Here is a 25,921-nt window from a genome sequence, read left to right on the forward strand (position 1 = left end):
AATTTGAAAATATAGTCATAACAGTACATTGCGCTTATTATGCATGAGCTACGGTGGAGTAACCCAGGAACAGGCAGGGAGCTCAGTTCAACATAGAAATGAGTGACAATCAAAACCAAGGCCCACAAGGAACGAAAAAGTGGTCCCAGCAAATGAGGTGACTAAGTTTGGGGCAATGCTGGTGGCAACAGAAAGTTCCTGTACAGGAGTTGAGTTTCGCTATGATTGAATGAGGAACTCTGAAAGAGAGCTCATATCTCTCCTCCCCCCACCCGGTCTAACCGTCCATTAATCTGATCACTTCAGCAATTCTGCTGAGATAGCTTATACGTGAGCCTGGTGTTAGTTATTAGAGAAACAAGTAGAAGACAGACATTCATCAATAATTGATGCTGACGCTGACCTCTCATTCCTAGGGATGATACCAGCAGTATCACTCACAATTGGAGAACTGAAAACATGTCAAATATAAAGCCCTTATTCCAGCAATAATGCATAGGAGAGAGCAGGAGAATTGGCGAGGGCAGGAAAGCAGAGACAGCAGTAAACTGAACAAAAATAAGGAATGGAAAGAAGAAGCGGTGTACCTCAGATGTTTACAGATATATCCTATCTTCGTAATCTGTTAGCATACTGGAGCTTGGTCCTTGAATCCTAACACAGTTACAGCAGGATGTGCCGCAATAGAATACCAACTTACATAGCTACTAAGGAACCCATAAGGAGAGAGAGAATATGTTTTGAGATATTGAACATATCATGTATTGAAAAAATTGCTCTGAAGATATTTTTCGGGAAAATAACGTGTCATTTATGGACAGCAGCACACCGGAGCTGACAAAAGGGGAAGTGGCATAGTGGTATTAATAATAAGAATAATCTTTATTGTCACAGGTAGGCTTACATTAACAGTACAATGAAGTTACTGTGAAAAGCCCCTAGTCGCCACATTCCGGCACCTGTTCGGGTACGCAGAGAGAGAATTCAGAATGTCCAGATCACCTAACAGCACGTCTTTCGGACTTGTGGGAGGAACCCAGAGCACCCGGAGGAAACCCACGCCACCCACCATTGTCACTGGACTAGTAAGCCAGAGACTCAGGGTGATGATCTGGGGATCCGGGTTTGAATCCCACCACGGCAATAAAATATCTGGAATTATAAGTCTAATGACGATCATGAAATCATTGTCGAATGTTGTAAAAACCCATCTGGTTCACTAATGCCCTTTAAGGAAGTCTGCCATCCTTATCTGGTCTGGCCTACATGTGACTCCAGACCCACAGCAATGAGATTGACTCTTAACTGCCCCCTCAATTTCATTTTCAAGGGCAATTAGGGGTGGGCAATAAATGCTGGCACAGTCTGCGACATCCACGTCATCCATGAACAAATAAAAATAAGGAGGACATTCAGCCTGTCATGTTTATGCTGGCTCTTGCAAGAGCAATTCACCTAGTGCCGTATCCTTATAACCCCACCTTTTTGTCACAGTTCTGCAGTTTATTTCCTTTCCACATAATGATCCAATAATCCCCTTGAATGTCATGACTGAATCGGCCTCCACCACACTTTCAGGCAGTGCATTCCAAATTATTAATATACAAATGATACAAGTGCGGACCGGACTTATTTTAGAGATTGATTCATCGAATTACATATTCCCAATGCATTAGTTGTCAATTCTGAATGCTATACATTGTAATCATTCCCAGTGCTAGCCCGTTTTTAATTACGACAATATCAATTTCTACTCAACTAGTTGGGATTTAAATATTTTGCTCCAAGATATTTTTCAATTATTTGGCAGTAAGCAGTAGGGACATTTAAAAAAAATTAATTTCTAAAATGAGAATGACTTCAATCTAATAATCATCTTAATACAATTCAATTTCTTGAAGTGATTGCAAGGCTGCATTCTAATGGTGGAGTTAAAGGAATTTCATATACAAATAAAATGAAAATCGCTTATTGTCACAAGTAGGCTTCAAATGAAGTTACTGTGAAAAGCCCCGAGTCGCCACATTCCGGCGCCTGTTCGGGGAGGCTGGTACGGGAATTGAACCGTGCTGCTGGCCTGCCTTGGTCTGCTTTAAAAACCAGAGGTTTAGCCCTGTGCTAAATCAGCCCCAACTAAGCTGTAAAAGATTCAGAACCTTCTGCATGACTTGTTATAACACAGCCTTAAATAATAATATTTATTATTGTCACAAGTAGGCTTACATTAACACTACAATGAAGTTACTGTGAAAGATGCATACAGATATATAGATATCGATAGAAATTTTGTGAACATCAGTCTGGAGCTATCAATATGATGTCCTGTTTACATATGGTTTGGATCAGTGGTGACGATCACATAAGAGGGTTAACAAAATGACAGTAATGAAAAAGGTAAAATGAAAAAGTCCAGAATTAAATAGTGTCCCTCATGCCCTCAGGATGACACAAAGCACTTTACAGTCAATGAAATACTTTTAAAGTACTTTTGAAAGGTAGTCACTGCTGCAATGCAAAGAAAAGCAGTAGTCAATTGGTACACAGCAAGGTCCAACAATCAGAAATGGGATAACGATCAGATAATCTGTTTTCTGACATTACAACAGCTTCAAAAGTGCTTTACGTTGTCCAGTGGCCTTGAAAAGCACTGTATAAATGCAGGTCTTTCTTTCCTTTAGTGAGGGATATATATTGGCCATGGGACCAGGGAGAACGCTCCTGCTCTTCAAAGTAGTGCCATGGAATATTTTACATTCTTCCAAATGAGATGGCACTCGGATTTAACATAGGAACATAGGAGCAGGAGTAGGCCGTTCAGCCCATCGAGCCAGCAGCACCTTTCAGTACAATCACGGCTGATCATTCATTTCAATGCCTCTTTCCCAAACTCTCCTCATATCCCTTAATGCCATTGGTATTTAGAAATCAGTCAATCTCTGCTTTAAACGTACTCAATGACTGAGCTTCCATGGCCCTCTGGGGGTAGCGAATTCCAAAGACACACAACCCTCTGTGTAAAGAAATTTCACCTCATCTTGATCCCAAGTGGTTTCCCCCTTATTTTGAAATTGTGCTCCCTGGTTTTAGACTCCCCAACCAAAGGAAACATCTTACCTACATCTAACCCGTCTATTCCCTTTAAATATTTTGTAGGTTTCAATGTGATCACCTCTCATTGGATTGGATTGGATTTGTTTATTGTCACGTGTACCGAGGTACAGTGAAAAGAATTTTTCTGTGAGCAGCTCAACAGATCATTAAGTACATGAGAAGAAAAGGGAATAAAAGAAAATACATAATAGGGCAACACAACATATACAATGTAACTACATAAGCACTGGCATCGGATGAAGCATACAGGGTGTAGTGTTAATGAGGTCAGTCCATAAGAGGGTCATTTAGGAGTCTGGTGACAGTGGGGAAGAAGCTGTTTTTGAGTGTTCGTGCATGTTCACAGATTTCTGTATCTCCTGCCTGATGGAAGAATTTGGAAGAGTGAGTAAGCCGGGTGGGAGTGATCTTTGATTATGCTGCCCGCTTTCCCCAGGCAGCGGGAGGTGTAGATGGAGTCAATGGATGGGAGGCAGGTTCGTGTGATGGACTGGGCGGTGTTCACGACTCTCTGAAGTTTCTTGCGGTCCTGGGCAGAGCAGTTGCCATACCAGGCTGTGATGCAGCCCAATAGGATGCTTTCTATGGTGCATCTGTAAAAGTTGGTAAGGGTTAATGTGGACATGCCAAACTTCCTTAGTTTCCTGAGGAAGTATAGGCGCTGTTGTGCTTTCTTGGTGGTAGCGTCGACGTGGGTGGACCAGGACAGATTTTTGGAGATGTGCACCCCTAGGAATTTGAAACTGCTAACCATCTCCACCTCGGCCCCGTTGATGCTAACAGGGGTGTGTACAGTACTTTGCTTTCTGAAGTCAATTACCAGCTCTTTAGTTTTGCTGGCATTGAGGGAGAGATTGCTGTCGCTACACCACTCCACTAGATTCTCCATCTCCCTCCTGTATTCGGACTCGTCGTAAATCGAGATCCGGCACACTATGGTCGTATCGTCAGCAAACTTGTAGATGGAGTTGGAACCAAGTTTTGCCACGCAGTCGTGTGTGTACAGGGAGTAGAGTAGGGGGCTAAGTACGCAGCCTTGCGGGGCGCCGGTGTTGAGGACTATTGCGGAGGAGGTGTTGTCGTTCATTCTTACTGATTGTGGTCTGTTGGTCAGAAAATCGAGGATCCAGTTGCAGAGTGAGGAGCCAAGTCCTAGGTTTTGGAGCTTTGATATGAGCTTGGCTGGGATTATGGTGTTGAAGGCGGAGCTGTAGTCAATAAATAGGAGTCTGATGTAGGAGTCCTTGTTTTCGAGATGCTCTAGGGATGAGTGTAGGGCCAGGGAAATGGTATCTGATGTGGACTGGTTGCAGCGGTATGCGAATTGCAGTAGATCAAGGCGTTCTGGGAGTATGGAGGTGATGCGCTTCATGATCAACCTCTCGAAGCACTTCATTACGGCTGGAGTCAGGGCCACTGGTCGGTAGTCATTGAGGCACGTTACCATTCGAAACTCTAGAGAATACTGACCCAGTTTCCTCCATCTCTCTTCATACGACAGTCGTGCCATCCCTGGAACAAGTCTGGTGAACCTTTGCTGCACTCCCTCTAGGGCAATAATATCCTTCCGAAGGTAAGGGGAGCAACACTGCACACAGTACTCCAGGGTCTAACCAAGTTCTATACAACTGAAGCAAGACTTTGCTCCTCCTGTACTTGAATTTATCTTTAGCCTTCCTAATTGCTCGCTGCACCCGCATGTTAGCTAATATTTCATTTGAAAGGCAACGCATCCAATTTTGAAAAAAATATCATGTGTCACCTCTCAATGGATATACAGTGATGTTCATTATCACCCCCCCCCCCCCCACCCAAAACAAAAGTGTCCAATTAAATTGAAACTAAAAACAGACTTGACATTTTAAAATTAGAACAGCACAAAATGACAAAAATGCTGAAAATGATAAAGGGATGGAACAGGTCAATGGAAGCTGACTGGTAACGGAGTTTTGAACAAGTTCTCATAAGTACAAGATTTAGAACAGAAAGCAAGATAAACTTCTTTACACAGCTGGCAAAATTCACTCATGGGATTAAATGGTTGAGGTAGAAATTATTGGATAGATGGATGAAGGAAAAGAGGATAAAGAGATAGGGCAACAGGACAGGTACGTACAATTAACGTTGTTTGCTTCCACGGAGAACAAGTGATGACACCAACTGGCTGGGCCAAATGCCCGATTTCTGTTTTGTATCTTCTATGTAATTCCTGGGAGATTTGGTGTCTTTTTCTTCCAATTAAGGGGCAATTCAGCATGGCCAATCCACCTACCCTGCACATAAAGAACAAAGAACACAGCACAGGAACAGGCCCTTCGAGCCTTCGCCGATCACGTGACCTATCTAGACCAACCGCCTGTATCCTTCTATACCCCATCTGTTCATGTGCCTATCCAGATAAGGTTGCTAACGTAACATCTTTGGGTTGTAGGGATGAAATCCAGGCAGACACGAAGAGACACGGACTGGGATCAAACCCGGGTCCTTGGCACTGTGACGTGGCAGTGCTGACCAATGCGCAACCATGCCGCACAATTCTGTGTCTTCGAAACAACATTAAACAGCACATAAAAATTATGCTCATATCCAGCTGGATATTGTTATGGAATGAGAAACTATTCCAAATACTTTATTTGGATAAGAAAGAACATTGATGATTCTTAGATTACCACGGTCTAATTAACTTAAAAATACCACTTGGGATTCACCATTTACACGAAGATATCCTGAAAACTGATTGTTTGTTTCCTGATGTTGTTTAGAACCAAACCAGAAGGTTATGAGGTGACTTAATTGAGGCATACAAGATGATCAGAGGATTGGATAGGGTGGACAGTGAGAGCCTTTTTCCTCGGATGGTGATGTCTAGCACAAGGGGACATAGCTTTAAATTGAGGGGAGATAGATATAAGACAGATGTCAGAGGTAGGTTCTTTACTCAGAGAGTAGTAAGGGTGTGGAATGCCCTGCCTGCAACAGTAGTGGACTCGCCAACACTAAGGGTATTCAAATGGTCATTGGATAGACATATGGACGATAAGGGAATAGTGCAGATGGTTTTTAGAGTGGTTTCACAGGTCGGCGCAACATCGAGGGCCGAAGGGCCTGTACTGCGCTGTAATGTTCTATGTTCTAAACATACAAAACAGTTTAGCTGATTGGGAGCATTCTAGTGATTCAGGAGACTGTTAATTCAAGACCCACTCCAGTACTTGAGAACATGATCTCAGTGCTGTAGAAGAAATGCTGCATTGTTGGAGTTATCATTTCTTTAATGAGATATTGAATCAAAGTACCATCTACTTGCTCAGGGTGCTATAAAATATCAATGATACTATCCTGGCCAATATTAATTCCTCAACCAACAGCACCAAAACAGATTAATAGGTAATTTATCTCAGCTGGGGGACTCATCTGTGCACAAAATAGCTGCCATGTTTGTCAACATAACGCCAGGAACCCGGGTTCAATTCCGACCTTGGATGTGGAGTTGTCACGTTCTCCCCAAGTCCACGTGGGTTTCCTACGGGTGCTCCGGTTTCTACCCAAAGATGTGCAGGTTAGGTGGATTGGCCATAAAATTGCCCCTTAGTGTCCAAAGATGTGCAGGTCAGGTGGGGATACGGGGATAAAGCAGGGGAGTGGGTCTAGGTAGGGTAGGTCAGTGCAGACTCGATGGGCTGAATGGCCTCCTACTGCACTGTAGGGAATCCATGAAGTGATTACACTTAAAACGTGAGTCTTCAGCAATGAAGTGCTTTGGAATATTCGGAGGATGTGAAAGGCAGAAGTATAAAATTAGATATCAGTTTTTCTTCTAAATGGATGGGGGGGGTGGCATAGTGGTGAGACGAATGGGCAGCATAGTAGCACAGTGATTAACACTGTTGCCTCACAGCGCCAGGGACCCGGGTTCAATTCCCGGTTGGGTCACTGTCTATGCAGAGTCTGCATGTTCTACCCCTGCTCCAGTGTTATAGAATCATAGAATTTACAGTGCAGGAGGCCATTCGGTCCATCGGGTCTGTACCGGCCCTTAGAAAGCACACCCTACCTCAGAACACACTTCCACCCTATCCCCGTAACCCAACCGAACCTTTTTTTGGACACTAAGGGCCAATCCACCTGACCTGCACATCTTTGCACTGTGGGAGGAAACCGAAGCACCCAGAGAAAACCCATGCAGACACGGGTAGAACGCACAGACTCTGCACAGACAGTGAGCCAAGCCAGGAATCGAACTTGGGACCCTGGAGCTGTGAAGCAATAGTGCTAACCGCTGTGCTACCATGCCACAAGTCTCGAAAGACGTGGTGTTCGGTGAATTGGACATTCTAAATTCTCTGTGTACCCGAACAGGCGGCAGAGTGTGGTGACTAGGGGATTTCTTCATTGCAGTGTTAATGTAAGCCTACTTGTGAAACGAAGAAAGATTATTATGCTCCGCAGACACAGATTTGAATTCATCACGACAGATCGTGCAATTTAAATTTAATTAATACATCTAAAAAGTCTCAATTTGACCACAAAACCTGCCTGTTGCAGTAAAGATCTTTAAGGAACTCCGCTGTCCTTACCTGACCTGTCCAGACCCGCAGCAATGTGGCTGACTCTTATTTGCCATATGAAATGGCCTCCCTACAAAGTCTAAAAGGAATGAAACTGAAGGGCAACCCAGCATTGACCTAGGAACCAAAATGTCAACCTATCGACTCTGCAAAGTCCTCCTTACTAATATCTGGAGGTTTGTGCTGATATTGAAACGGCTGAGCCACAGATGAGTCAAGCTACATCCTGATATTACATGCAATGTATGATTTCATGATAATGTATACAGTCGAGAGTCCTGGGAGTCCTCTGGGTCCAAAACCTCCTGCTATCATCTACCAGCCCTCCTCCCTCAGCTGGGAATCAGTACCCAAGTTGAACACCACTTGAAAGAAGCACTGAGGGTGGCAATGTACTGTGTGTGTTTGTGTGTGTGTGGAGAGAGGGGTCAATGTCCATCACCAGGAGTGGCACAGTAGCACCACTACTGACTGAGCTGGCCAAATCTTATATGACATAGCTGCTAGACTTGGTGTTGGCAGGTGGTGAGGATAAGACCATAAGACATAGGAGCGGAAGTAAGGCCATTCGGCCCATCGAGTCCACTCCACCATTCAATCATGGCTGATTTCAACTCCATTTACCCGTTCTCTCTCCATAGCCCTTAATTCCTCGAGAAATCAAGAATTTATCAACTTCTGTCTTAAAGACACTCAACGTCCCGGCCTCCACCGCCCTCTGTGGCAATGAATTCCACAGACCCACCACTCTCTGGCTGAAGAAATTTCTCCTCATCTCTGTTCTAAAGTGACTCCCTTTTATTCCAAGGCTGTGCCCGCGGGTCCTAGTCTCCCCTGCTAATGGAAACAACTTCCCTACGTCCACCCTATCTAAGCCATTCATTATCTTGTAAGTTTCTATTAGATCTCCCCTCAACCTCCTAAACTCCAATGAATATAATCCCAGGATCCTCAGACGTTCATCGTATGTTAGGCCTACCATTCCTGGAATCATCCGTGTGAATCTCCGCTGGACCCGCTCCAGTGCCAGTATGTCCTTCCTGAGGTGTGGGGCCCAAAATTGCTCACAGTATTCTAAATGGGGCCTAATTAATGCTTTATAAAGCTTCAGAAGTACATCCCTGCTTTTATATTCCAAGCCTCTTGAGATAAATGACAACATTGCATTTGCTTTCTTAATTACGGACTCAACCTGCAAGTTTACCTTTGGAGAATCCTGGACTAGGACTCCCAAGTCCCTTTGCACTTCAGCATTATGAATTTTGTCACCGTTTTGAAAATAGTCCATGCCTCTATTCTTTTTTCCAAAGTGCAAGACCTCGCACTTGCCCACGTTGAATTTCATCAGCCATTTCTTTGACCACTCTCCTAAACTGTCTAAATCTTTCTGCAGCCTCCCCACCTCCTCCATACTACCTGCCCCTCCACCTATCTTTGTATCATCGGTAAACTTAACCAGAATGCCCCAGTCCCGTCATCTAGATCGTTAATATATAAAGAGAACAGCTGTGGCCCCAACACTGAACCCTGCGGGACACCACTCGTCACCGGTTGCCATTCCGAAAAATAACCTTTTATCCCAACTCTCTGCCTTCTGCCTGACAGCCAATCGTCAATCCATGTTAGTACCTTGCCTCGAATACCATGGGCCCTTATTTTACTCAGCAGTCTCCCATGAGGCACCTTATCAAAGGCCTTTTGGAAGTCAAGATAGATAACATCCATTGGCTCTCCTTGGTCTAACCTATTTGTTATCTCTTCAAAGAACTCCAACAGGTTTGTCAGGCACGACCTCCCGTTACTAAATCCATGCTGACTTGTCCTAATCCGACCCTGCACTTCCAAGAATTTAGAAATCTCATCCTGAACAGTGGATTCTAGAATCTTGCCAACAACCGAGGTTAGGCTAATTGGCCTATAATTTTCCATCTTTTTCCTTGTTCCCTTCTTGAACAGGGGGGTTACAACAGCGATTTTCCAATCCTCTGGGACTTTCCCTGACTCCAGTGACTTTTGAAAGATCATAACTAACGCCTCCACTATTTCTTCAGCTATCTCCTTTAGAACTCTAGGATGTAGCCCATCTGGGCCTGGAGATTTGTCAATTTTTAGACCTCTTAGTTTCTCTAGCACTTTCTCCTTTGTGATGGCTACCATATTCAACTCTGCCCCCTTGACTCTCCTGAATTATTGGGATATTATTCATGTCTTCTACTGTGAAGACTGACGCAAAGTACTTATTCAGTTCCTCAGCTATTTCCTCGTCTCCCATCACTAGATTACCAGCGTCATTTTGGAGCGGCCCAATGTCTACTTTTGCCTCCCGTTTGTTTTTAATGTATTTAAATAAACTTTTACTATCATTCGTAATGTTACTGGCTAGCCTACCTTCATATTTGATCCTCTCTTTCCTTATTTCTCTCTTTGTTATCCTCTGTTTGTTTTTGTAGCCTTCCCAATCTTCTGACTTCCCACTACTCTTTGCCACATTATAGGCTTTCTCTTTTGCTTTGATGCATTCCCTAACTTCCTTTGTCAGCCATGGCTGCCTAATCCCCCCTCTGATAACATTTCTTTTCTTTGGGATGAACCTCTGTACTGTGTCCTCAATTACTCCCAGAAACTCCTGCCATTGCTGTTCTACTGTCTTTCCCACTAGGCTCTGCTCCCAGTCGATTTTCGTCAGTTCCTCCCTCATGCCCCTGTAGTTACCTTTATTTAACTGTAACACCTTTACATCTGATTCTACCTTCTTTCTTTCAAATTGGAGATTGAATTCTACCATATTATGATCACTGCCTCCTAAGTGTTCCCTTACTTTAAGATCTTGAATCAAGTCTGGCTCATTACATAACACTAAGTCCAGAATGGCCTGTTCCCTCGTGGGCTCCATCACAAGCTGTTCCAAAAAGGCCTCCTGTAAACATTCAATGAATTCCCTTTCCTTGGGTCCACTGGCAGCGTTATTTACCCAGTCCACCTGCATATTGAAGTCCCCCATGATCACTGTGACCTTGCCTTTCTGACATGCACTTTCTATTTTGTGGTGCATTTTGTGCCCCCGGTCCTGACCAGTTAGGAGGCCTGTACATAACGCCCATTATGGTTTTTTTGCCTTTGTGGTTCCTCAACTCTACCCACACAGACTCCACATCATCTGACCCTATGTTGTTTAGTGCTATTGATTTAATTTCATTCCTAATTAACAAGGCAACCCCGCCCCCTCTGCCCACCTCTCTGTCTTTTCGATAGGTTGTGAATCCCTGGATGTTTAAATGCCAGTCCTGAACCCCCTGCAACCACGTCTCTGTGATGCCTACCACATCATACCTGCCAGTCACAATCTGGGCCACAAGCTCATCTACCTTGTTCCGTACACTGCGCGCATTTAAATATAGCACCTTTAATTCTCTATTGACCGTCCCTTTTTGTTTTCTTAGTGTGGTGGACCTTGGTTTACTGAGCCTTTCCATACACTGTCATATTTTGTGGCCTTCTTCCTCACCAATCTATCGGTCGCAGATGCATCGGTCAGTGACAGTACTGGTGGGAGTGCAGAGTCCTGACTTCACATTGAAGATGCCCTCCATTGCATTGTGTGACAATAAATTGGATAGGTTTCCAAACAGATCTAGCAATTCTAAAACACATCTAGCTGGTGCTGTGGGAAATCAGCTGCAGCAGAACTGTGCACAACCATAATCTAACTTTGCCCGGCATATTCCCCCAGTCTACCATTACCACCACTCTACCATTACCAGCAAGCCGGAGGATAAATCTTGGCTTAATGAAGAGTGCAGGAGGAGCACCAGGCATACCTAAAAATGAGGTGTAAACCTGGTGAAGTCACAACACAGAATGACTTGAATGCCAACGGACCCAAACGATCCCACAACCAACGGCACAAATCTAAGCTCTGCAGTCCGCCACATCCAGTCGTGAATTGTGGCGGACAATTAAACAACTAGCAGGAGGCGGCAGTTCCAAAACTATCCACATCCTCAATGATGAGAGAGCCCAGCACAAACAACAAGACTGAAGCATCTTCAGCCAGAAGTGATAAGTGGATAATCCATCTCTGCCTCTTTAAGAGGTCTCCAGTATTAAGTACAGGGCAGCAGATGCATGGGAACACCACCTGCAAGTTTCCCTCTGAGTCACACACCATCCTGACTTAGAACATAACAGCGCAGTTCAGGCCCTTCGGCCCTCGATGTTGCGCCGACCTGTGAAACCTCTCTAAAGCCCATCTACACTATTCCCTTATCGTCCATATGTCTATCCAATTACCATTTAAGTGCCCTTAGTGTTAGCGAGTCCACTGCTGTTATAGGCAGGGCATTCCATGCCCTTACTACTCTCTGAGTAAAGAACCTACCTCGGACATCTGTCCTATATCTATCTCCCCTCAATTTAAAGTTATGTCCCCTCGAGCTAGACATCACCATCCAAGGAAAAAGGCTCCCACTGTCCACCCTATCTAATCCTCTGATCATCTTGTATGCCTCAATTAAGTCACCGCTTAACCTTCTTCTCTCTAACGAAAACAGCCTCAAGTCCCTCAGAAGATCTTCCCTCCATACCAGGCAACATTCTGGCAAATCTCCTCCGCACCCTTTCCAATGCTTCCACATCCTTCCTATAATGCGGAGACCAGAATTGCACGCAATACTCCAAATGCGGCCGCACCAGCGTTTTGTACAGCTGCAACATGACCTCATGGCTCTGAAACTCAATCCCTCTACCAATAAAAGCTAACACACTGTACGCCTTCTTAACAACCCTCAACCTGGGTGGCAACTTTCTATGTACATGGACACCGAGATCTCTCTGCTCATCCACACTACCAAGAATCTTACCATTAACCCAGTACTCTGTATTCCTGTTATTCCTTCCAAAATGAATCACCTCACACTTTTCTGCATTAAATTCCATTTGCCACCTCTCAGCCCAGCGCGGCAGCTTATCTATGTCCCTCTGTAACTTGTAACATCCTTCTGCACTGTCCACAACACCACCGACTTTAGTGTCTTCTGCAACTTTACTCACCCATCCTTCTACGCCCTCCTCCAGGTGATTTATAAAAATGACAAACAGCAGTGGCCCCAAAACAGATCCTTGTGGTACACCACTAGTAACTGGACTCCAGTCTGAACATTTCCCATCAATCACCACCCTTTGTCTTCTTCCAGCTAGCCAATTTCTGATCCAAACTGCTAAATCACCCTGAATCCCATGCCTCCGTATTTTCTGCAGTAGCCTACCGTGGGGAATCTTGTCAAACGCTTTACTGAAATCCATATATACCACATCAACTGCTTTACCCTCATCCACCTGTTTGGTCACCTTCTCAAAGAACTGTTTAGCACACTAGGGGCTGGTTTAGCACACTGGGCTAAATCGCCGGCTTTTAAAGCAGACCAAGCAGGCCAGCAGTACGGTTCAATTCCCGTACCAGCCTCCCCGAACAGGCGCCGGAATGTGGCGACTAGGGGCTTTTCACAGTAACTTCATTGAAGCCTACTTGTGACAATAAGCGATTTTTATTTCATTTTCATAAGGTTTGTGAGGCACGACCTACCCTTCACAAAACCGTGTTGACTATCTCTGATCAAATTATTCCTTTCCAGATGATTATACATCCTATCTCTTATAAAGCTTTCCAAGATTTTGCCCACAACAGAAGTAAGGCTCACTGGTCTATAGTTACCGGCGTTGTCTCTGCTCCCCTTATTGAACAAGGGGACATTTACTATCCTCCAGTCTTCTGGCACTATTCCTGTACACAAAGATGACTTAAAGATCAAAGCCAAAGGCTCAGCAATCTCCTCCCTAGCTTCCCAGACAATCCTAGGATAAATTCCATCCGGCCCAGGTGACTTACCTATTTTCACACTTCACAGAATTGCTAAGACCTCCTCCTTATGAACCTCAAGCCCTTCTAGTCTAGTAGCCTGAATCTCAGTATTCTCCTCGACAACAGTGTCTTTTTCCTGTGGGAATACTGACGAAAAATATTCATTTAGCGCCTCTCCTATCTCCTCGAACTCCACGCACAACTTCCCACTACTGTCCTTGACTGGCCCTACTCTTACCCTAGTCATTCTTTTATTCCTGACATATCTATAGAAAGCTTTAGGGTTATCCTTGATCCTACCTGCCAAAGACTTCTCATGTCCCCTTCTGGCTCTTCTTAGCTCTCTCTTTAGGTCCTTCCTAGCTAACTTGTAACTCTCGAGTGCCCTAACTGAATCTTTACATAAGCCTCCTTCTTCCTCTTGACAAGTGTTTCGACTGCTTTAGTAAACCACGGTTCCCTCGCTCGACCACTTCCTCCCTGCCTGACAGGTACATACTTATCAAGGACACGCAGTAGCTGTTCCTTGAACAAGCTCCGCGTTTCCATTGTGCACATCCCCTGCAGTTTTCCTCTCCATCCGATGCATCCAAAGTCTTGCCTCATCGCATCATAATTGCCTTTCCCCCAGATATAACTCTTGCCCTGCAGTATATACCTATCCCTTTCCATCACTAAAGTAAACGTGATCGAATTGTGGTCACTATCACCAAAGTCCTCACCTACCTCCAAATCTAACACCTGTCCTGGTTCATTACCCAGTACCAAATCCAATATGGCCTCGCCTCTCGTTAGCCTATCTACATATTGTGTCAGGAAACCCTCCTGCACACATTGGACAAAAACGACCCATCTAAAGTACTCGAACTATAGCGTTTCCAGTCAATATTTGGAAAGTTAAAGTCCCCCATAACAACTGGCCTGTTGCTTTCGCTCCTATCCAGAACCATCTTTGCAATCCTTTCCTCTACATCTCTGGAACTTTTCAGAGGTCTATAGAAAACCCCTAACAGGGTGACCTCTCCTTTCCGGTTTCTAACCTCAGCCCATACTACCTTAGTAGACGAGTCCTCATCAAACGTCCTTTCTGCCACCGTAATACTGTCCTTGACTAACAATGCCACCCCTCCCCCTCTTTTACCACCTTCCCTGAGCTTACTGAAATATCTAAACCCCGGCACCTGCAACAACCATTCCTGTCCCTGCTCTATCCATGTCTCCGAAATGGCTACAACATCGAAGTCCCAGGTACCAACCCATGCCGCAAGTTCACCCACCTTATTCAGAATGCTCCTGCCATTGAAGAAGACACACTTTAAACCACCTTCCTGCCTGCCGGTACACTCCTGCAACTTTGAAACCTTACTCATGACTTCACTACTCTCAACCTCCTGTATACCGCACAATTCAGGTTCCCAAGCCCCTGCTGAACTAGTTTAAATCCTCCCGAAGAGCATTAGCAAATTCCCCCCCAGGATATTGGTATCCCTCTGGTCCAGGTGTAGACCATCCCGTTTGTAGAGGCCCCACCGACCCCAGAATGAGCCCCAATTATCCAGAAATCTGAAACCCTACCTCCTGCACCATCCCTGTCGCCACGTGTTCAACTCCTCACTCTCCCTATTCCTCATCTCGCTAGCACGTGGCACGGGTAACAACCCAGAGATAATATCTCTGTTTGTCCTAGATCTAAATTTCCACCCTAGCTCCCTGAATTCCTGCCTTACATCCCTACCCCTTTTTCTACCTATGTCGTTTGTACCTATGTGGACCACGACTTGGGGCTGCTCCCCCTCCCCCTTAAGGATCCCGAAAACACGATCCGAGACTTGAAATTATGTCGTCGCCGTTCCTTCAATTGTCGCTGGGTCAAAATCCTAGAACTCCTCTCTTAACAGCACTGTGGGCTTTCCTACAACACATGCATTGCAGAGGTTCAAGAAGCAGCAAACAATGACCTTCTCAGGGCAATAAATGCTGGCCCAGCCAGCGATGACACATCGCAGAAACAAATGAAAAATACATTTCATATTATTAAAAGATCATTTTATTGGAGCATAAAAATCCTCTCAAAGATGATGACTTCTGTTTCTCATTTGATTTTCTTCAACAAAATCTTGGACTAAGTGATTTGAAAAATCAATTAAAAATCAACAGCACTGCTGCCACACGGTGCAGAGGTCCCAGGTTCAATCACGGCTATGGGTCACTGTCCGTGTGGAGTTTGCACATTCTCCCCGTGTCTGCGTGGGTTTCGCCCCCACAACCCAAAGGTAGGTGGATTGGGCATGCGGAATTGCACAGTAATTGGAAAAAATGAATTGGGTACTCTAAATTTATTTTTAAAAAATCACAACTATAGATCCATTCGGTTCACACCAATTCATTCATATATTGAAAACAGCACAATGCTTATTAATGGAAAGAATATTTTTTAAAAAAAACTTATAAAAAGCAAAATACTGCACAATATCACAACCTGAAACCTTAACTGATTCTTTCTCCACATCTGTTGCAAGGCCTTCTGATTATATCCAACATTTTTTTTTAAATCAACGTTTTTTGCTCATTTTTCATTGGGACAACACTACCAAATATTCAATCCACCCCCAGCCAAATCCCGAGTAGGAAACTGTCATGTTTAAAAGTTTCAGCTGAACCCGGTAAAAATCTACACACACTGAATACAAATATCATGTAAAACTACTAAATTACTGGAGGGAATTTAAGACTGTTTTAAGCTGGATATGAAACATTGCACAATATTGCCTTTCCCAAACGTTCTCGTATTTATGCAGTTCCAATGTAATGAGGAACCACTATTTCTTCACGTAAAACACCAGCCAGTATGATATAGTCTATGAATTTCCAACATAAGTTGCAAATCTGAAGTCAGAATACTTTCCATTCTTAAATCAGGAAAAAATCTGGAATCACTTTTGTTACTCTTCTCTGAAATTCTTCTCATTGCTACGGGCAGCATGGTAGCAGAGTGGGTAGCACAGCTGCTTCACAGCACCAGGGTCCCAGGTTCGATTCCTGGCTTGGGTCACTGTGTGTGGAATCTGCATGTTCTCCCCGTGTCTGCGTGAGTTTCCTCCGGGTGCTCCGGTTTCCTGCCATAGTCCAAAGATGTGCAGGTTAGGTGAACTGGCCATGCTAAATTACCCTTAGTGTCCAAAAAGGTTGAGTGGGGTTACTGGGATGGGTTAAGTGTGGGTTTAACTGGGGTGCTCTTTCCAAGGGCCGGTGCAGACTCGATGGACCAAATGGCCTCCTTCTGCACTGCAAATTCTATGATTCTATGCTTGTTACACACTTTCAGAAACACTGTCATCACAACTGGACACCGTGTCATGTGAGAGTACCTTTAAGAAATGGGTGTTTATAAATGGGTGTGTATATAAGTATCTGTAGTGAGAGTACCTTTAAGAAATGGGTGATTACTGCAGTGATGTCAGAGAGTGAGTGGAGCTGGGCAGTCTGTCAGCTTTTTACTTTCGTTTTAGGCTGCTTGCTGCAGGGTGTGTTTTAGTTTCGTTTTCAGAGCTGGATAGCTGCAGTCACAGCCAGAAGGTGTATTAGAGTCTCTCTCTCTGTAATCTAAAGACTGCAAATCGATCCTGGTGATTTAAAACTAATAACAGTAGTGACTTTAACCTGATGTGCTTCTGCTAAAATGTGTTTTAAGTCTTATGGATGTTAAAAGGAAAGCATACAGGGTTACTTAGTGTTGTATTCTTTGGGGGTTGTATTTGAATTAATGGTTGCTAAGATGTTCATTGTGTGTTTTAAAAAGGTTAACTTGAGTTCATAGAATAAACATTGTTTTGCTTTAAAAAATACTTTTCCATTTCTGCTGTACCACACCGGTAGAGTGGGCCGTGTGCTCCCCATACCACAATCTAGTAAAAGTTGTGGGTCAGGTGAACTCCATGATACACTGTGGGGTTCTCTGAACGCTGGCCCATAACAACCGAGTCCAAGCAAGTGGATTCACTCTTGGAGCCACTTACACCAAATTATTTTTCAAAAATAGATGGTCGGCATGCCATGTTCTATTTTTGTTCAGCCAGAATAGCTGGATAACAAAAGATTGCTAGGATTCTGAATATTTGCCACACAAATAGTGTTAGCTCGTTTTGGAGAAAATGTCATCTTTACTTGATCCCAAGATCAGCATCAATTCTAGTTTCCTTTTGATCCCAAGATCAGCATCAATTCTAGTTTCCTTTTTTCAAATTCTGTAAGGCTCTCAACTTTAAAAAAAAAAATCAGCTTATTTTTGCACCAATTTAAAAGCTTGTTTTATTTCTCAGCTTTTATTTTTAGTGAATAAAAACAGGGGCTGGATTCTCTGCTCCGGGCACCACATTTCTGTTTCACCCCGCCGGTGGGATGCTCCGTTACGCCGGCTGGTCAATGGGCTTTCCCATTGTGGGACAGCCCTACGCTGTCGGGAAACCCCAAGGCTGTTGGCAAAATGGAGCATCCCGCCGACAGAGAATCCAGCCCCGGACATTCGGGGTAAAAATGTGAAACTTAAGAAATCTGAGTAAATTCAGAAAAAACCTGAATAAAGTTTTTATTTTGGTCATCATGTGTGCAGGTCATTAATGTTTGCAGGAGGGTTTCCTGACACAATATGTTGACAGGCCAACAAGAGGCGAGGCCACGTTGGATTTGGTTTTGGGTAATGAACCAGGCCAGGTGTTGGATTTGGAGGTAGGAGAGCACTTTGGGGATAGTGACCACAATTCGGTGATGTTTACGTTAGTGATGGAAAGGGATAAGTATACACCGCAGGGCAAGAGTTATAGCTGGGGGAAGGGCAATTATGATGCCATTAGACGTGACTTGGGGCTGATAGGTTGGAGAAGTAGGCTGCAAGTGTTGGGCACACTGGATAAGTGGAGCTTGTTCAAGGAACAGCTGTGGGTGAGTAAATTTGCAGACGACACTAAAGTCGGTGGTGTTGTCGACAGTGTGGAAGGATGTAGCAGGTTACAGAGGGACATAGATAAGCTGCAGAGCTGGGCTGAGAGGTGGCAAATGGAGTTTAATGTAGAGAAGTGGGAGGTGATTCACTTTGGAAGGAATAACAGGAATGCGGAATATTTGGCTAATGGTAAAGTTCTTGGAAGTGTGGATGAGCAGAGGGATCTAGGTGTCCATGTACATAGATCCCTGAAAGTTGCCACCCAGGTTGATAGGGTTGTGAAGAAGGCCTATGGAGTGTTGACCTTTATTGGTAGAGGGATTGAGTTCAGGAGTCATGAGGTCATGTTGCAGCTGTACAAAACTCTGGTACGGCCGCATTTGGAGTATTGCGTACAGTTCTGGTCACCGCTATATAGGAAGGACGTGGAGGCTTTGGAGCGGGTGCAGAGGAGATTTACCAGGATGTTGCCTGGTATGGAGGGAAAATCTTATGAGGAAAGGCTGATGGGCATGAGGTTGTTTTCGTTGGAGAGAAGAAGGTTAAGAGGAGACTTAATAGAAGCATACAAAATGATCAGGAGGTTAGATAGGGTGGACAGTGAGAGCCTTCTCCCGCAGTTGGAAATGGCTGGCACGAGGGGACATAGCTTTGAACTGAGGGGTAATAGATATAGGACAGAGGTCAGAGGTAGGTTCTTTACGCAAAGAGTAGGGAGGCAGTGGAATGCCCTACCTGCAACAGTAGTGAACTCACCAACATTGAGGGCATTTAAAAGTTTATTGGATAAGCATATGGATGATAATGGCATCGTGTAGGTTAGATGGCTTTTGTTTCGGTGCAACATCGTGGGCCGAAGGGCCTGTACTGCGCTGTATCGTTCTATGTTCTATCACTAGAACTCAGAAAAACAATAACAGTAATAATAAATGAAAACCCAAAATTAGCAGTTCACTACTTTCATAGGGCTCAGACTCCATTTAAACATTAAATAGTGATTCATTTGAAAGTAAAATTGAAGAAACAACATTTATTATTGAGCCATATGATGGTTGGATAGTTAAAATTGTTGAGAATTATATGGAACAGTTGCGATACTACTTTTAGTAAATAATACTTTTGGTGTTCGACCCATGACTGTCTTTCATTGATAGTATGCAGAGTATCATTGTGTGGTAGCTATCAGTGCAATGCTGCCCTTGCTCCATACCCATCTGAAACAAATCTGTCATTTAATTGGAGCTTAATGAATACTCTCTGCTGTCTTACCTAAGGGTGAACTAGATCCACTTTAGAAAAATGCAACTACATAGCCTTCATTTTGTTCCTGACAGATACTGGCTACAAAGATGCAAATACATTACATCTAAAATATAAAGTCGCCATAGTCCCAGATGACCATAGGTTGCTTTGCCCTTTGAGGGATTTAACCTTGCCACTCAGATTAAGACGGCGGGGGAATAACCTCAGCCGGTCCAGGAACTGAACCCGCACACTGCTGGCCTTGCTCTGCAGCTGTCTAGCCAACTGAGCTAAAGATATCAACATGGCACATGTTGCATGCTGACATCACCAATGCAATTCGTTAACACCGCTGATCATGATCTTTAGTTAATAACAGAGCAAATTTCAAAATATTCTTTTAAATTTGGAACAAATTATTTTTAATCAATTTACCATTTGAAATAAATTAGGGAAGCTACTGGCAGAAAATGATTCTAATTATTGCGAATGACAGGGTTAATGAATTCCATTGGTGATGCTGCGATTAACATAATTACAAACACTGAGCTAGTTCAGTTGACCGGAGTGGATATGAAAGTCAAAGCTTCACCTGTCATGAGGTTTTGCTACTTTAATATCAACTTGGCAACAGAATACATCAAGATAACTTTAAATTTAAAATGCCAAGGGGACTGGAGAAGGGGATACTATCAGTGGTTTGTGGGGCTATTTGGGAGAAAGAGAAGGCACCGCTAGAAGTGTTCAAGGCAAAGTGGGAGGAAGAGTTGGGGGGTATGGAGGAGGGGCTCTGGTGTGAGGTTATCCGGAGGGTGAACACCTCCACCTCATGTGCGAGGTTGGGGCTGATACAGCTGAAGGTGGTGTATAGAACGCACCTTACAAGGGCGAGGTTGAGCCGGCTATTTGAGGGGGTAGACGATGTGTGGGAACGTTGCCGGGGGGGGGGGGGGGGGGGGGGGGGGGGCGCAAACCACGTTCATATGTTTTGGTCCTGTCCAAAGCTGGAGGATTACTTGAAGGAGATGTTTAGGATAATCTCTAAAGTGGTGCATGTGAAACTGGACCTTCGAGAATTGGATCACATCGAACACAGAGACTTTCTGTGTTAATGGTGACTATGGGTGATTCCAGATTCCTTTTTGTCATTTGTTTATGTTAACATGCGGGCTAATGTCTGGGGTTTGGTGGGAGGATGGGATCGTTGTTATTGATATGGGGATTGACATTACATTTGTTACTGATTATTGTTGGGTGTAAATTTGGGAGAAAATGTGAAAAAGAATTAAAAATATATATTTTTAAAATTTAAAATGCCACCCATTCCATTCTCTGAACTGCTTTTAAACTATTTTCTAATATATCCTACTCAAATTAAAAACAAATCAAAGCCATTGAACTAAACATTATGTTGTGTCCCTTCCAGATCTTACCATTTACTTAAGTGGAATTTATTTTTAAAAGTTAGCTTTCATTGTAAAAATAACCATTTTATTCAAGTGCCAGAACCCTAGTGATGAACAGTCACAAACGGGCCAAAACCAAGTGAGCCTATGACAATTCAAACCAGCAACGACTGTTGCAGGACAAACCTCTGCTGCAATACCAGCTGGCAGATGATAATCATAACTCTGGTGAAATGGATCAGAATGCTAACAGGTTTCCCTTTCTCCAAACTTTTAAATTATTTTCTTTCCATTTTTGATACAAGGCTAGAATTGTTGACGATCATGCCAGCTTCAATTAACTGACACTTTGCTTTTTCATCTTTTTTAAAAGTATAGGCTTTTATTCAAAGCATAAGCACTGATGGTATGATCAGATGGCCTGGGGTAGGCACAAAGTTTGAGAATGAGTTATATCCATAGTTGACACCAGCTGGACTTCTGTTGAGTGAATAACTCTACAGATGTAAATTCACCACCCGCAGTCAGTCTCCCATAACGTAATCAGCACCCTTTGATTAAACTGAAATATTCAAAAATCAAGAGAAACGATCAGGACATAAAAATTATGTTAATTCACATTAACTAAACTTTCCATTTCTTATCCACTTAAAAACGTGCAAAACTTAAAGCTATGGTACTTGTTTCTATATTATTGAACAACATTGATCTTTCTGAACACCAGACACTCTCACAATGGACATATGGATCCTAGAAGTGCAAATCTTTTGTGTACAATTACCTGGCCTGAGGGTGGTCCAAACAACATATGAAAGAAGAATACTACAACTTACTAGTGATAAATTATTTATTTTGAACTGTTTGTAAAGAAAAAAATATTGGATAGCAATTTATGATGTTTCCAAGCTATACTGGAGACAAAACTAACCTCAGTTTCAACATAGCACAGCAGTTTCTCAGTCAGATTTTGAGTGCATTTTGTAACACTCAGTTTGCTTTTTCTAACATTTAATAGTAAGCACAGTACGAAGTCTTACAACACCAGGTTAAAGTCCAACAGGTTTGTTTCGATGTCACTAGCTTTCGGAGCGCTGCTCCTTCCTCATTTAATAGTAAGCACAGGATAATCTACACAAACTAGGGGATGCATTTCAATCACCAATGACCACCTACATTTTCTTTCCGGCAAGGTACAGATCAGCAGGTACTAGCAACTAACTAGTATCGCACTCCAGTGGCTATTCACTACGCGAGACCAGACATCAAAGTAAAACAGAAAATACTGACTGGAAAAAGACAACAGGTTAACCACCACCTGTAAGGCCAAAAGACAAGTTATGACATTACATTACAAAAGCCCTTCATTGTGCTTTTGCTGTTTTCAGATATTGACATGCTTTGTTCTTTATTTGCAGAATCCCTGTTTTCATTTAACAACTGCAGTTGTTTTATTTTCCAGAAATCAAAACAATGGTCAGTACAGTTTATTGCTGCACTAAAATTGCCCATTGAGCTATTTGAGGAATGTAGTCTTAATAATTCTGCCACTTGGAAATAAGAGAGGAAAGAGGATAAACAAGTTTTTTCCCCCATGTTAAAAATCACTGTACAGTATTCAAAAGGGGTCTTAAAGTGTTGAACAGGCACAAATAGGAGGCCGCTGAATATTTGAATTGATATTCTTCACTCAGCACAACTAATTAAACCCAATTGACTCCAAATTGTTCTTTCATTAAAGCAGTCAGTTTACTTAACATCAAGTGATCCAACGGAACAGAGATATTAAAGTAGGGGCAAGATACTTGCCGAATATGATGGAATAAAAAAATGTGCTTCAATACTACTTATTTGTGTTTAAATGAAGATGTTGGTCTAGAGGAAACTCAGCACATTTCTCAGTGAAATGTTATTCTTTCCTCCTCAGTAGATCAAAAGCAAATCAGTTACATGTTTTTGAGATATATTCACTTCCAAAAACTGTTGACAAAGAACAGTACGCATCGCAAGCAGAAGAAACAAACACAAAATAACAAACTTCATCTCAAAACAATTTGAAAAGTTAGCCCAAACAAACAAGGCTTTGACTCAGTGCTGTGGACATCGCTCTAAAGACAGTTCTAAAGGCATAACGACTTGTGGGTCCTTCACACTGGTATATCACATGTGACACACCACAGTGATGCAATACATAAAAAGCAATACAAAATAAAATTGAATTACTAACATATATTTTTCAATATCTCCTTCCCAAGCAATCAATCTCCCACTCTCCAGCCAGAAGAGCAGATTGACAACCTGCTCCCGCAGGGGGAGGGTATCTGGAACAATTTCTGATCATCAAGTTGCGAAAGAGTTGCCCAGAGCAAACTTTCTTCCCCATTTTATTTATTTCTTGTTGCAGTTATCGATATGGTCTCATTCAAGATCCATTCATGTATGCTTCACCGTTCCACGACACTGTGACAAATAGAATTCTGGCGAATTATACCCACCTCTTCAGCACCATCAAAGTTTCTGACCAAATGCATCAACGACCCTAACTTATCATGCTGGCAACATTCAGGAAGAGTTCATCCACAAACTATGTCTCCTCACGGTAAACCCACAAGGTGCCACAACAACAGAAGCTGCCAATTTTGTTTCTGCCCTGCTCAAGGCTGGCACAACGTGCTCTCCCAGGGAACTCTCACGTCACTGAACATTTCAGCCAAGCGCAAGGTTACAAGTGACCCTTTTGTACCACGACACAACTTTGGTCAGGAGGGCACCGGTGGCATAAAGTCGACCCAAACACCCTGCTGTCACGTTTGGATGTCACAGATATTTGTGCTCCCCCCCCCCAACCCCATCCACCCCTCCTCCCATTTTGAATGGGTGATTTCCAATGGGCAAATTCGATCCCGAATCTTTTAAACACCCAGGCCAAAGAGGACACAAATGCCAAACCCGGAGGGTTACAATTCACAACACACGTCCAATCTATCACACAGACGCACACACACAAGGCTGCTGAACCGAGAGCTCAAACTTTTTATTTGTTGCTTCGGCGCCCAATTTAACAAATGCAAGAGGGGGAGGGGGGAGAGGGGGGGGGGGGGGAAGGAAAAACAACAAGTTTGGACACAAATCACACTGGAAACTGCGGGTTTCAACGAGAAAGGGGAGGAAAACGAAATCTCTCCAACGACATCGTTCCCCAAAGAGGGGGGAAAGAGGAGCCCCCCCCCCCCCCCCCCCCCCCCCCCCACACACACACACAAAGGAAAATCCCAGAAAGGGGAAAAGTTGCGCCGAGAAAATACCATTTTTGGAGGATTTAAGACAGCAAAGTGCGCGCGGGTTTGGTCGTTAAAATAGGGAGTTTGGGTTGTTTTTTTTCCCCCCCCCACCCTCATGTTGGAAGCTGCCCTATTCCCTCCCTCCAGGCCGGAGACAGGCTCACTCCTCTCACACACACACACACAAGAAAACTCCTCACTTACCAGAGCCGCGCCTCCTCCTCCCCGGAGCCTCGAATCCTATTCCCCCGCACGGTAAGCTGCCCCTTTTCACACATGAAATATATATCGCTGTATAAATGTGTGCGGGGGACGGGGCAGCGGTGAAGAGAATGAAACCCAAACACAAAAGCTGCCAGTCGGGTGGAATAAAAGCGAATCAAACCCCCCCCCCAACCGGCGAAGCACCCGACCGCCAACCAAAGCTCCCGTCCGTCTCCTCGAGCCCTCCCAGGCGCGCGCCCGCGCGCGCAGACCAAGAGCCCCAGCGGGCGCGCGCCCGCCCTCCTACCTGGCCGCGCACGTCCTCCTACCTGGCCGCGCACGTCCCCCCTGGCGTGCGCGTTCCGAGCCAGGAAACGTCGTCCCCGCCGCCACCACAACAACAACAACAACAACATGCCGGAAACGGGCGTCGAGACGCCGGTAATTGGCGGGTAAGGAAGATGTCGGAGAGCCCGGACGAGGGATGCGGATGGGATATGGGGGAGGGGTTTATTTATTTATTCCCCCCCCCCCCCCCCCCCCCCGGACTCTGCGCTCCCAATGGCGGCGCGTGGCGCGACCGTTTATTTTCAAACCGCCGCCTGGCGGCTGTCACGTGGCGGCCCCGGGGATTTTGTGCATCTTCATTGACATTTAAAACGCGGGGAGCGGGAAACATTCACATTTTCTCCACATCTCACCCAGACCCCCTCACCCAGTCCCCACACCCTCACCCAGTCCCCACACCCTCACCCAGACCCCACACCCTCACCCAAACCCCCTCACCCAGACCCCACACCCTCACCCAGACCCCACACCCTCACCCAGTCCCCATCACCCAGACCCCACACCCTCACCCAGTCCCCACACCCTCACCCAGACCCCACACCCTCACCCAGACCCCCTCACCCAGTCCCCACACCCTCACCCAGTCCCCACACCCTCACCCAGACCCCACACCCTCACCCAAACCCCCTCACCCAGACCCCACACCCTCACCCAGACCCCACACCCTCACCCAGTCCCCATCACCCAGACCCCACACCCTCACCCAGACCCCACACCCTCACCCAGTCCCCATCACCCAGACCCCACACCCTCACCCAGTCCCCATCACCCAGACCCCACACCCTCACCCAGACCACACACCCTCACCCAGACCCCTCACCCAGACCCCCTCACCCAGACCCCACACCCTCACCCAAACACCCTCACCCAGACCCCACACCCTCACCCAGACCCCACACCCTCACCCAGTCCCCATCACCCAGACCCCACACCCTCACCCAGACCCCACACCCTCACCCAGACCCCAC

The 25,921-nt window shown here is 44.7% G+C and overlaps 1 protein-coding gene across 3 annotated transcripts in view; it reads right to left on the reverse strand.

Moving 5' to 3' along the window:
• bmpr1aa (bone morphogenetic protein receptor, type IAa) overlaps nt 1–24,855 on the reverse strand; it is a 320,584-nt gene extending 295,729 nt beyond the window's left edge. For all 3 annotated transcript variants that reach the window (XM_072491833.1, XM_072491830.1, XM_072491831.1), the window contains exon 1: nt 24,606–24,855. The gene's annotated coding sequence lies outside the window, so the exon portion shown is untranslated. The remainder of the gene's footprint in view (nt 1–24,605) is intronic.
• Between the last annotated feature and the right edge of the window lie 1,066 nt (nt 24,856–25,921).

The sequence above is a fragment of the Scyliorhinus torazame genome, chromosome 28 (assembly GCF_047496885.1).
Source record: "Scyliorhinus torazame isolate Kashiwa2021f chromosome 28, sScyTor2.1, whole genome shotgun sequence".
NCBI classification, from domain to species: domain Eukaryota; kingdom Metazoa; phylum Chordata; class Chondrichthyes; order Carcharhiniformes; family Scyliorhinidae; genus Scyliorhinus; species Scyliorhinus torazame.